The sequence below is a fragment of the Lynx canadensis genome, chromosome E2 (genome assembly GCF_007474595.2).
Source record: "Lynx canadensis isolate LIC74 chromosome E2, mLynCan4.pri.v2, whole genome shotgun sequence".
NCBI lineage: Eukaryota > Metazoa > Chordata > Mammalia > Carnivora > Felidae > Lynx > Lynx canadensis.
Genome location: NC_044317.1, coordinates 20,223,857 through 20,235,913, shown reverse-complemented (window position 1 = coordinate 20,235,913; position 12,057 = coordinate 20,223,857). Strand labels below are relative to the sequence as shown.

General features: G+C 43.0%; 1 long non-coding RNA gene across 2 annotated transcripts in view; it reads right to left on the bottom strand.

Annotated features, from left to right (window-relative positions):
- The window catches only part of LOC115503390, a 386,748-nt gene that overhangs the window by 269,720 nt on the left and 104,971 nt on the right, over positions 1–12,057 (bottom strand). For both annotated transcript variants that reach the window (XR_003965361.1, XR_003965362.1), the window contains exon 3: positions 1,914–2,014. This is a non-coding gene — a long non-coding RNA (uncharacterized LOC115503390). The remainder of the gene's footprint in view (positions 1–1,913; positions 2,015–12,057) is intronic.

The following is a 12,057-nucleotide window of genomic DNA, read 5'->3' as shown; positions in this document are numbered from 1 at the left end:
ACAGTGAACGGGAGGTGGAATTGAGCTATCTGATTTCAGAGGACACACTCTTGAGCCCAACATTGGAAAAGCCCCCAGTCTCCCTTTGAGCTCGTGAAGCAAGCACACCCCAAACACCAAGTTCATGGGTTTAGTATCTTCTGTTCTTGTGACTGGTTCATTAGCAGTTTCCCATAAAAGCGACAATGTTAATAGCTATAACCTAATACGACAATGTAATAATCATTATAACAGCAATCAACATTGCCAAACACTTAATGAATCAAGGATGACTTTCCATCACCTTAAAGAAAAACACATTTGAGCAGCCATTTCCACGAGAAAACAAGAGACCCATCATGCTTAACCAGCTAATCTGTGGAAACGGGTTATCCTGCTTGGGGGCAGCCCCATGCATGGAGGGTTCTGGTTTCTGGTCAGAGGCAGGGTGCAAGCCAGCCAGCCCTGGACTTGACTGGCAGCTGAGGGTTCCGGGGGTGAGCACAAGATGTGGATTTAGAAGACAGATGGCTTCTGTCCTTCCTTCTAGCTCCTCCCTTCCTTCCTTCCTTCCTTCCTTCCTTCCTTCCTTCCTTCCTTCCTTCCTTCCTTCCTGCCATTCTTCCTTCTGTCCACTATCAGCCAGGGTCCAGTCAGGAGACAGAAGTCAACCCAGTTATGGGAATGGAAACCACTTAACGTTAAGAATTGTTCACTGGGAATCTAGTTGATAACTAGGCAGCCGAAAGGGTAAGAAAACCCCCGGGCGTCACGGTTCAACCAACTGCAGGAGAGAGAGCCACCACTAGGGCTGGGAAGATGAAGACAGTTGGAATTAGGAGGCTCCGGGGACCATGGACAGGGACTCGGGCCCCTGCAGGGGGATGCCCGCAGGCCAGGGCAGGTATCGCCAAGGGGCGCATCGAGACCAGCGCTACAACTGTTGCAAAAACTGCCAAGTGTGGTCAGCTGCTGCCCCTGGGAGGCCCTGCTGCTGCCCGGTGCACAAGCCAGGCTGTGGCAGCACCACAGGGTCAGGAACCTGAGGGCAGGCCTCAGAGGGAAGAGCCAGGGGGGAGGACAGGAGCTGCTGTATTCCCGCCCCAGAAGTACTTCCACACTGCCTGCTGTCTGGCTCTCTGAAAGAGGAAAGGATTTGGGGCATCAGGGAATTTGGGGTTTCCCATACTTTGCCCACTGTGCCAAGACTCAAACCGCACACAATATTGTCCTGACACACCCAGCAGTGGCTCTAGGCCAGTGCGTCTGTTATCTCGTTCACCTTTCCTCCAAGTTCCTGGGAATCAGATATCATCATGCTCACTGCAGGGTAAGCAGAATGCCACCCAGGGAAGCTGAGAAGATTCTCCAGAGCCACACAGCTCATCAATCCCAGGCCTGAAAACTTGCAAACAGCGCTCTCCCGGGAGGCCCTCTCCCAATTCCACACATTTATTCTGATAGTCCCCAACATTTAGCAGGGATCACAGGACTTCTACTATACGCAGTGCCCTGTATGTGCTAGATACACACAGAGCATAAGGACATGAGACGCGGAACGGTCTGGAAAAAAAAGCATGTGACAGCTGTCAAACGGCAGCTTGATTGCACGCACCAAAACCAAATGCCCTAAAGTCTCTTCCAAGCCGAGGTGAGCTTAAGAGACGCTCTAGGAAAAAAGTCCCATCTTGCCAGATACATTTGGGAAATAGAACCCCTCTTGGAGGGTCATCATGCATGGTGACAGAGCAAAGACTCAGAGGGGGAAAAAAAGGCCTACAGTAAGAAAATTCAAGTGTTTTGCAAGCTTATATCATGAATCTTGTTTGCCCACAACATTTATTAATGTCCCACGGACGGTGTTTTGCCTTGCATGCCTGGCAATGCTTAATTCCAGGGAGGCAGGCTTGCAAGGGGCACAGGTGTGTACTTACCTTGGACCCACTGTTCAAGGTGGCCTCTGACCTCAGAGGCAGGGAGGTGAGGGTCTGCTGGGGATACAGGAGATCCAGAAGTTCGTGGGGGACACTTGCAGCTGAGGAGAGACAAAATCAGGGAGTGTAACTGAGAGCAGATGCCCCGGGACCAGAGATGGGGATACATCACTGCTCGGAAAATGCGCTGATCATCTCAGACCGCAGCTAAAACCTAATGCCCTTTGAAACACTTACTGTGGAGCATCTCAGTCTCTTCCTGTGCAATGTGTATAACAAAGAATTAACACACAGAACATATAAAAAAAAAAATAACAAACCTATAAGAAAAAGACAAACACCCCAATACAGAGTAAGCACAAGAAAGGAAGACACAAGTATCAAAAGAAAAAAAAAAAAAAGAATGGCCCACAAACATAAGAAAATACACTCATTTGGACAGTAATCAGTGGAATGCAAATTAAAACAAGACATCTGTTTGGTGATTTTTTTTTCCATCAGATTGGGAAAAAATTAAATTTGCTACTACTGAGAATGCTGGTAATACAAAATGGTCGGGCCATTTGGGAGGGCAACCTGGCATTTTCTGTTAAAATTTAAAATGCTCATACTCTGTCTCAGCAATTTCACTTCTTAGCATCTACTATAGATAAATGCACAAGGAGTTGTGAGTCCATTCACTGCAGCGTTGTTAGTGAGAGCCACAAACTTCAAACAGCCCAAGGTCTCACACCATGCCAACATACAATGCCAAAGGGAGCTAGGTCTGAATATACTGACATGTGCATTGAAAAGGTAACACCTCAGTCTGTACAAGATAAAGATGTGCACATTTACACATGCAAAATGATAATGGTATAAAAATTCGAGAAAAGGCCTGAAAGGACACATCTCAATCTGATGCCAGTGGCTGCCTCTGGAGATGGGGGTAGGCCTTGGGGTAAAAAGGGCAAAGGAGGCTTCGGCCTCCTTTATCTGTGGTGTCTGAAGTTTTGCAATGACAGTGTGTTTGCGTGTTGCTTACATACTTTTTGAAGAAAAGCAAGTTTATGGGAAATGAAAAACTAGTATATGACATGAAACAAGGACAGACATCTCTTGCAGGGGACACAGAGCAGAGAATAGAAACACCTATCGGTGAATGCAATGACTCTTCTGCTTCCAGCAGCTATCAGTCCGTTTAGTACTGACGGCTTCTGCACGTGGGGAAGAAATAGCTTTCCTGGAGCACCTCCTGGGTACCAGACCCAGTGCTCGCCACTCTGTACACACTCGCTCATCTATAGTTACCAAAACCTTATGAGGGCAGCCTCTAGAGAGGAGGAAGTACCCCGGAGGTTGTCTCGACAAAGCCTCGACTGAAATCCAGATGCGCCTGAAGACACATCACAAGGTGTGATGGTTCATCTTATGGGTCAACGCAGCAGGGCTCAGGGATGCCGGGAGTAGGTGAAACATTATTCCTGGGTGTGTCTGTGAGCTTCCCAAAAGAGATTGGCGTATGAATCAGCAGACTAAGTAAAGAAGATCTCCCCACAGAAGTGGGTAGGCTTCATCCAATCTGCTGAGGGCCTGAGTCAAAGAAATAGGTAGAAGAAGGGAGAATCTACTCTCTGCTTGAACTGGGACATCCCTCTCTTCTTGCCCTCAGACACTGGTGGTCTTCTTTCTCAGGCTTCTGGAGAACTAGATGTCAGACTGTGGGACTTCTCAGCTTCCAAAGTCACATGAGCCAATTCCTATAATCTCCATATACAGTTGACCCTTGAACAGCACAAGGGCCAGAACTGTATAGATCCACTTACAAGTGGATTGTTTTTTGATAAATACAGTACAATAAATCCATTTTCTCTTCCTTATGATTTCCTTAACTTTTTTTCTCCAGCTTACTTTATTGTAAGAATATAGTATGCATATGACATACAAAATATGTGTTAATCGACAATTTATGTTATCAGTAAAGCTTCTAGCTCAACAGTAGGTATTAAAAGTTTGGGGGGAGCCAAAAGTACATGAGGATTCTCGACTGTGCAGGGTGACAGGGCCCCTAATCCCTGTATTATGCAAAGGGCAACTGTGTGTGTGTGTGTGTGTGTGTGTGTGTGTGTGTATGGATGGATGTGTATGTAGGTTTATATATGTATTGTGCACATATGTATATATTTCCTACTGGTTCTGTTCCTCTGGAGAACACTGATTCACAGTCTTTCCAAAAACAACCTTTATTATTGAGCTATGTATACATATGTCCATGTATATTTACCTATAGTCTTTCAATCTCTCTATCTCTGTAATCGTAAATAGTTGTATTTATACCAGTGGTTCTCAATTAAGGATGATTTTGCCCCTCAGGGGACACTTCGCACTATCTGGAGACATTTTTTTTTCAAAAAAATTTTTTTTCAACGTTTATTTATTTTTGGGACAGAGAGAGACAGAGCATGAACGGGGGAGGGGCAGAGAGAGAGGGAGACACAGAATCGGAAACAGGCTCCAGGCTCTGAGCCATCAGCCCAGAGCCTGACGCGGGGCTCGAACTCACGGACCGCGAGATCGTGACCTGGCTGAAGTCGGACGCTTAACCGACTGCGCCACCCAGGCGCCCCTGGAGACATTTTTGATCATCGCAACTGAGGGGAGAGGGCTCCTCCTGTCATCTGGTGGGTAGAGGCCAGGGATGCGGTTAAACATTCTACGATGTATAATACAGCTCTCACAACAAAGAATTACCCAGCCCCAAATGTTAAAAGTGCTGAGGTTGAGAAACCGTGGGCTTTACCTATAAGAATTGCTTGAAATTAGACACCCTTAGAAAAGTCTGGCAAGGTCAGCATGAAATGCCCAACTTATATTTAGTCCCTAAACCCAGGTTTGGCCAGTTCCCACGGCCAGATAATATACGGCAATGAAAAACTATTGCTCACTGCCCTCTGGACCAAAGCCAGTCAAGTTCTCTGTGGCTTCCTGTGAAACCAAATAGGAGGGCAGCAGGGTCCAACCCAGTTAAAGATAATGCAGCTGAGGCTGAGGTAAAAGGTCAAGGAACAGGTGAAAATAGTCCCTTTGATATTTCTCACCCAGAAAAAAAGCTTGTGGAATTCGTAACCAATTAGACCAGAAAAGTAAAAAGAATATTAGTAAGTAAACAGAAATGTCCCATTTTATATTTGGATTTTTTTTTTTCTTATCAGATGGCATTTCAACTTGAAGATGTGTTTAGATAAATAGGCTTTCAGAGTATTTATCAAGTCTCCTTTTGGTGTAAATTCTTCCCGTCTTGTTTTCAAGTCATTTCCAGTAGTGAAAAGGTGCCAGTGATAATTAAAACCTAATTCTATCCCCACAGTCCTTAAAAAAATAAAAAAAGAATATGATCTCCTATAAAGCTCTCAGAAATAATCAAGTCTCCACATCCGCCCATGATAACGTGATTTCAAATGGATAAGGTTTGCAGAAGAACTACCCAGAAATGTAGTGAAATTAATTGCTGTTTTTCACGAAGCAGCTTTAAAATGCAGTAATTAATTGACCTACTGCTGGAGACAGTTTCCTCATAGTTAATAACCACTCTTCCCAGACATGAGAAAGACAGATTGCTTCCATTTGAAAACAGTCTCCACTAAAACCAAATGATGGAAGAGATGGCCACATTTTCTGGTACGTGCACCATAGCCAGATGGGGTTTCACGAGCTGCTGTTAGTCTTTTAGCCCAGTGAGGGGAACCTGCATCATTGGTCCTGCAAGACGTGTTTCTGTGATTCCTGAGTCTGAGACACCTGTCAGTCCACTGACTGGTGTGTATCCAGAGAGAGCCTGCTCTTGGAAATCGGTCTCTTGTCCCATGGGAGGCAGCGTGGTGTTGCGGCCAAGCCTTGCTTTTCCTCATCTGTCTAATGGGCAGAGCAGAGATGGGAAATGGGTTCCCACCTCTTCCCTCTCACACTGACGATCACTGTGATGTATAAGGGCAATGAAGCTGGGAGGGAGCAGTCAGGTCAAAGTCACAGAACTTCTGCAGCTTTCCCCATGCCTCCACTTGTGAGCAACTCTGAACCCCCACCCACACAGGGCTGTACCGCCCTCACCCTCCTCTCTGCTTCTGGTGTCCTGTGGGGCTGACCTGTTTGGACTGCACCAAGGGACTCACTTGGCTTCTGGCAATCCCTTTGGGTGTGGCCAGCGAGGAGCCCCGCAGGAAAGACTTGGCAGGGGTAGGCGAGTGAGGTCACTGTACCTTTTCTTCTACCATTCACCCCCCTTCTCCATCCCCCTTGTGCAGATCTTCCTCAAGTTGGCTCCAACTGCCACGGCTCCTGTCTTGGCACCCCTCTTCTTGCCAACCTCTCCTTCCAGATGCTGTCCACCTTCCCTCTCTCTGCCTTTATAGGCCCAGGGTGACAAGGATAACAACCCCTCCCCACACCGTTACTAGTCCCGGGGCACTGCACTCCCCCTTGGGGTTTCTGTACACCCAGGCACATGTTTATAAAGAAGGCCTTTATCAAACCCCCCTCCATATGCACGACTTGAGTATGCTCTCCTTTCCTGCTCTGGACTGACCTTCTCATGTCTCTCTCAACCTGACCTCAGCTGGGGCATTTGCTTTTCTATAACCTTCCAGGGCCTCGCAAGCAATTGCTCTTCATGAGTCTGTCTACACCCAAAGTGCTCTCAGGACCATACAGGATTTAAAGTCTGCCCCAGCCCCCAGGAGTGACAGAGAGAACCGGAAGCTAGAACCAGAAGTAAGCTAGAGCATAACTAACCACTATCGCTCACTTTGGGGGTGGAGGAGTCAGAACCCCCTCCCCGCATCCTGGAGGCCAGAGGCAGGCAGTGAATTCTGACTCTGTGCACACGTGGGGTCAAATTGAGATAAATTCACCCAGAGGCAGACAGACTTGCTTGTCAAGGGGTTTGGATGCATCTTTCTCCTGAGTGAGGAGTTGAACTCAAAGTTTTCCAAAATCCCTCTTAAAACCCTAGCTCCATGTATCACATTCCTTGAGTCAGGATTCACGGCTCAGGGTTTAAGGTGACTTTCCACTCCTCACAGTCTGGAGGGAGAAACACTAACTAGTTGTGTTTGTTCGTCAGTCGGTTCTGTTTTATTTTCTCTTCCGTCTTTGGCTGGAGCATGAAAACAAAAGTTCCTTCTCTCTTACTCAGGGTGAATGCTGAACCGTGGTGGCTCCTTTATCCAAATTTCCCTCAAGAGAAAAGTAGCACACCTATTTGGGTCCTGATCCTTCTCCTGACCCTCCCCCCACCCCTTCTCCTTCCTTTTCTTTCTTATTCATTTTGCAAAGAAAGTCCATGATACCACCCCCACAACAACACCCAGTAAAGCACTCAACAGAAGAGCTAAGACGTATGGCTCCCAGAACAACTAGAGCCCTCCCGCCGTCCATCAGGTGTGGCTATTGTATTTAAAATTTAGGGCTCTCACATATCTCAGTATAACTACAAAAACTGTCCATAAAAGTCTCTTCTTGTCCTTGAGTGGTCAGAGCGACAAATGACTGATTACCCCGCAAGCAGATTCTCAGCCCATCCTGTGCAGTTGGAGAGAGAAGACGATGGAAGCATGCAGTCAGGAAGCCCTGCATGCAAACAGAGTCTGGCGGCCTGGCTGGAGGAGGTGGTCCCACTGCAGTAACCTGCTCGCCTACACAGAGGCATCCTGTGTCTCCTTGCCCCATGACTGCCTAAACTAAATTTCAAGGCAAGGAAACAGCTGAGAGAGACCATGCCATCAGCATCCCTGAAGCTATGGTTGGCTCTGGGAAGGAAGCTTCGAAGAAGGTACAAGCCCAGGTGTTTACTGAATTTGAGAACAACTGGGGCTGCAGCAGAGGGGCCATCCCAGGAATCTTAGAGGAAATGTCCTATGTTAATCCTCACGTCTAGTCCTTCCAACTATTCCTACAACTGAGACAAGAGGTACCAGGTCTGTTAAAACAACAGTTACCCCATCTTTGTGAATGAATCCAGAAAAAGCCCAATGACCTTAGCACACTGGCACTCTACAGACACTTCTGAGGCTTTTGTGCAAATGTGTACCTCGATCAACACGTTAGGATGACTTTACACACAGAAACACCTGAATAACTAAATCAATGTACTATACAGAATGAGCATAATGATAGAGGACCCAGGAGTACATGTATATACTGTATGTGCATAGGAATACACATGTGGAAAAGAGAGCAAGATAGACAGGTAGATAGAGTTGATTGATAGATGACTTGGTGGATTCAGAGACTGGTTTTCCCAAAGATTCTTTGAGCAATAGAATCTGTTTGATTTTGAAAATGTACTTTTCAATCCATATCATTAGCCCAACAATATATGGTCCTACACTCTTCAATGTATGCTGTTTTGCTAGTTTGTCTTTTTGTATTTTGATTGAAAGTTCTATCAAATAGGGGCTCCTGGGTGGCTCAGTCAGTTAAGCATCTGACTTCAGGTCATGATCTCATGGTCTGTGAGATAGAGCCCCGCGTCAGGCTCTGTGCTGACGGCCCAGAGCCTGGAACCTGCTTTGGATTCTGTGTCTCCCTCTCTCTCTCCCCCTCCCCCCATTCATGCTCTGTCTCCCTTCATCTTTCAAAAATGAATAAACATTAAAAATTTTTAAAAAAGAAAGTTATATCAAATATACATAGTCTGTGATAGTACTAACTTAGAAGTACATATTCATATTTTGCCTGTGCTGTAAGATGATTTATGACTCACAGAAACGATCTGATCTTCAATGGTATGACAGAAGCCATCAATGGAATTGCCTGCCACGTTAGACAGGATGTTTTCATTTTCTTCCATGGTAATTGGTCTCTTCAATTAATTATTGGGTTGTGGGTTTTTTTTAGCCAATTTCAGTTATTTCTATTTCTTCCCTAATAAATTTTATCAATAATTTTATTAATGTACTGACCTAGAGTTTGTACATTTTAATTGCATTCTCTTATTTTTAAGCCTTCTCTATATTTGGAGTGATCTAGTCTCTACTTTTCCTTAAGGATTCCTTAAGGATAAATGGTGATTCTTATTTTTTAATAAGATGATAAGAAATTGATCTAGTTGATTGGTTTATTTATTTTTGATAGAGGGTGGAGAGACAGACAGACAGACATTGGGCTAACTTAGTTCTTTTATTTTCTAATTATTTCCTATTTCAGTTTATTTCTATTCTTATCTTCATCATTTGTATTTGCCTAGTATCCCCAGGGGTTTTGGGTTCTCAGTCTAACATCTGAAACAGACTGATTAATTTACTTTTATTACTTCTTATTGACTAAGGAATTGACTTCTGTTATGACTTTGCCTTGGAGTAAAGCTTTGGAACTATAACTTGTGTTTACAATAAAATATTCTTACTTTAAAATTATTTCTAAATAATTACTAACTTAGGCCCCATTACTCTTTAACCAAAAATTAGAGGGGAATTTTAATTGTTATTATTGTTTTGACTTTTATTTTTCATCTGTATTTATCTGACATTAAATTTGGAGAGTTGATCTTATAAAATACCCCCTATAAGGAATGTATCATGCTTATTCTTATGGCTTAGCATAAGAGCAAATGTTATCAATCTTCCATGAAAGCCTAAGGAAACATTTTTATTTTAAAATATGAATGTTATTATTTTATTTAAATTTGTCTATGTACTTATGTATTTTGAGTCTCTTCCCTGCCAAGGATAAGAGCGATATGTCTCAGCCTCCCAAAACAAACATGTGTCTGTAAATTTCCCATTTTATTTCGAACATTTTTAGCCTTATATATTTTGATGCTATGTAATTCAGCAAATAAATTTTCATGACTATTTTATCTTCACTGTGGATTGTAAAATGACATTCTTTGTCTCCTTTAATATTATTCGGCCTGGAACAAAGTTTGTTGGAAACCAATGTTGTCAGCGCTGGTTTCTCTGTTTTTGCATTTCCTCGGTAATGTGTTTTATCCAATTTTTCCAACGTCCTTTGTCTTTTAGTTGTATGTAACACCAGGTGGGAATTTACTGTTGAACATAGTAAGAGAAGTTTGGTCTTCTCATTGTTGGAGAATATTGTTAATTATATAGAATCTTTTAAAAGGGTCTAAAAACATCAACAGAAGCCTCTCCTGGGCAGTCCAGGAACCTCTCTCTGTGTGGTTTCCTCTGGGATGCAGAGCTGTGAACTATCAGCCCTTCACATCATTTTACTCCTGCCTGCTGGTGAGGATGTGCTGCTTAAGCAAGCATGCCTCTAGGCTATAGAAGCCATTGGGCACTCTGAAAACATAGGCAAAATGAGAGAGGTACGTAAGACGTGACTCCTAGGGAAAATCCCAGTGTTTACAATAACAATATTATCAATCAGGTACTTCTTCGAGTATTTTTCTTCCCACTGCCCTCTTCTCTTGTACTCTCAATATAACAGAGGAGCTGTAACAGTGTTGAGTTGGCAGGGGGATAAGATCGCAGGAAACTATCTATAAGATCTTACAGATTTTAGGTAGCATCCTCTCTGCCCAAGGCAGGCTTAGATAAAAACGTTGCCTGTCTGCAATGCCAGATGTCAGGGTCAATACTAACTGCCAAGAAATCTGCTCTAAGCACTGTCGATGTACTTAAACACCTGTGCCTCAGTTTACTCATCTATTAAAAAGGATTCAATGAGGTGCATAAAAAGTGCCGACAGCAGATTCTTGGCATATAATAACTAAGAGACGAGAATCAGTTAATGTTATTATTGACTGACTTGATCATCTTGTTTTATATCAGCTTTTCATATTGCTTGACCATTTCCTTCTTTAACCACATTTTTATTTTTTTGGTCTACATTTTGTTTTTGCTTATTTTTTTCCCAGCAGTTTGGAAGGAGCTGTTTTACAAATTTTGCTTTGCTCCGCATTGCTTTTATATATTTGTGTCATTTTTTTCTCTGATTCACAAGATTTCACATCAACTCTCACCTCCTTGTAAGATGAGCAACGTAGTGAGTTTGTGTTTTTCACCTCCCTTTCATAAGCCCATTTCCTATTAGATTAGTACTGGACGATTGAGAATCATCTCTTTGAAGAATTATATTTGCATTCAACTTAGAAGGATATTTACAGTTTTTGACTTTATATTCATTCTTTTCTTTGCTTGTAACCATCCTTTTCATACCTTGGCTTCCCATTCTTGAGTCTCTAATTTCAAGTCAATATCAGTGTGTGTAACTCATATTCACATTCTTTCCCCCCGCTGAATAAGATTTTAGGGGAAATCTATTTTAAAAGTTCTTCAACCTGTTTTTTGTTTGTTTGTTTGTTTGTTTGTTCATTTTGTGTTTGTGTAGGTTTTCTGGAGATTTTTGTTCTGTTTGTGTTTTGCTTTTGGCCCTTACCGGCGAATGGGCATTTGGCTGGTTTTCCCATTCTTGAGTCACATGTTTTTCTCTGAAAACACTGTACCAGTCACTCTATTTTCTGGAATTTGCTATGGTATTCTAGGTGTAAATCTTCTTTTCATTATCTCTTCTTATAATACAGTGGGGATGTTTGATCTCCGTATTTGGATCCTTTCAGCTTTAGAAAATTGTATCTAATTATACCCTTGATGATTGTTTTCTTTCCATTGCTCTTTTAATCTTCAGAAATATCGAAAATTTATGTGTATTATATCCATTCTCTGCCTCTCTATCCTTTTCTCATCTTTTTATTTGTATTCCTGTGACACATATTGAATGCTCAATAAATACGTAAGAAAGAGAGCAAGAAGGGAAAACGGGAAGGAGGGATCTATTTAGCGGACATGTTTTGAATTTATCCTAATCAGCTTGGATTTGACTTTCTGATCATTTCTGTCTTAACTGTGGGTAGGGAGCCATTTACCTCCTATTACTCTCGCAATCTTTTCTTGTATCCTGAGCTTCATATTTTCATATATTTGTGTTATTTTTGAAATAGCTTCCAAAGACCGTTTTAGGACCCGTCTTCCCGTATTTTACCAAACATTCTCTATGTTTCCTCCACACCTAACTTTTACAACAAATGATTTTCGGGGTGATGTTATTTTTCTTTCGTACTGTAGTACTTCCCACTCACTACCACTGACTTGTTTTGTGATAAACGTTCTTGAATGATTCCACACGGATTTGCTCGTCCGCAGGA